A 1,768-nucleotide genomic window follows, 5' to 3' on the forward strand; every position below is an offset into this window, starting at 1 on the left:
TCTTATTTCCTCATGCAGGTGACATTATGTTTTGTCTTCTTTCCTACTACTTGAGATGACTAAATGGGCAGTCTAAAGGGAGACGATGCCTCTGAGGTGACTGAATTCATCCTTACTGGATTTTTCCAAAAGCCTCAAATCCAAGCTGCCTTGTTCTTGGGACTGCTGATTTTCTACCTGCTCACAATGTTTGGGAACAGCCTTTTTGTTGTTGCAGTAAGATGGGATTCTCCACTTCATACTGCCATTATTTTTTTCTCAGTAATTTATCCTTCCTTGATATCTGTTACTCCACCAGCTGGGAGCCATATATCTTGGACCAATGCTTCAGGGACTTCCCCACCATTTCATACCAGCTGTTATGCCCAGATGATCACATCCCTCTTTCTGGGGATGACAGAGTGTCTCCTCGTTGCCGTCATGGCTTATGACAGGTTTGCTGTAATCTCTAATCCCCTGCGTTACACCATCATTATGAACAATCGGATTTGCATACAGTTGGCCTTGGGAACCTGGGTCAGTGCCTTCTCACTAGCAGTCACACCAATCATTGTAATTCCTGCTCATTATTGTGGACACAATGTCATCAACCATTTTACCTGTGATATCCAGGCCCTGCTGAAGTTCGTCTGATCAGACACCCTGTCAGTCTGATTCTGAATCTTGTTATCAGTGTGTTCACACTGCCCCTGTCCTTCACTTTCATCCACAGTTCCTACTTCTGCATTGTGGTTGCCATGCTGAGGATCTCTTCTGTGGAGGCCAGACTCAAAGCTTTCTCCACCTGTAGATCCCATTTAACTGCGGTCACCATATTTTATGGGACAGCCATCTTCATGTACCTGAAACCTCAGTCAAAGGAATCTCAGGAAGAGGACAAAGTCTTCTCAATATTTTATGGAGCAATTACTCCCATGTTAAATCCCCTCCTTTACACCTTCAGAAATAAGGATGTAAAAAGTGCACTTAAGAAGTTAGCCAAAAGAAATGAGAAATCCTAATGGCTCTCTTTAAACCTCTCCAATGCGCAGGAAAAACAATGAAAACTTGGTCCATAATATTTAAATTTACATTTTTAAAACAAACAACAACAACAAAAATCTTAGTGAGCATTCTCTCCATGGTCACCACTAGTCACTCATTAACAAGTTTACAATGAATGTTAACATTTTATCAAGCCATGCTAAGACCTAAAGCCATGAGTGTGCCCAAAATAGTTCATAGAGAGGACAGTAGTAGGTATGTAAAGGTGAATGCTACAGCCATAGTAGCCCATCAGGGAGAAGTTCTTTTGAGGGGTATAAATCACAAGTTTTTGTGACCAAACATCTTTGTACTTGCCACGCAAGGTGAATAAAATTCATGTATAGGACAATGGTTACAAAACTTTAGTATAGCATTTGCTCCTCATATCACATTTTATGGGCGTCTGTCCCAGTTTGAATCTAATGAACAAATGACCCCTCAATTCCCACATTTAGGCGACAACATCTCATGACAAGAGGTATCTTTTGTATGTAAAGTACTTTATCTTTTAAAAAGTGTTTTTAAATAAATTATTCTAGTTTATACTTAAAATTTCTTACTTTAACGTATTTTACATATTATACATATTAATAAATCTTTTCTCAACCAATATTGTTTCTACGAAGATTAAATTTCCATCATATCAATTTTTTATAAAAATATCTAAACTGAAATTGTTATTCTTTTGCCTTCTCCTATTTCTCTGCCTTCTCTTCCATGATGTGCTTTAGTGGTCCTGCAG

At 38.8% G+C, this 1,768-nt stretch overlaps 1 pseudogene; it reads left to right on the forward strand.

Annotated features, from left to right (window-relative positions):
• The first annotated feature begins 221 nt into the window (after nt 1-221).
• LOC103541392 (olfactory receptor 13H1-like) lies at nt 222-1,001 on the forward strand (annotated as a pseudogene).
• Nucleotides 1,002-1,768: the final 767 nt, after the last annotated feature.

Source organism: Equus przewalskii, chromosome X, assembly GCF_037783145.1.
Source record: "Equus przewalskii isolate Varuska chromosome X, EquPr2, whole genome shotgun sequence".
In the NCBI taxonomy this organism is placed as follows: Eukaryota; Metazoa; Chordata; class Mammalia; order Perissodactyla; family Equidae; genus Equus; species Equus przewalskii.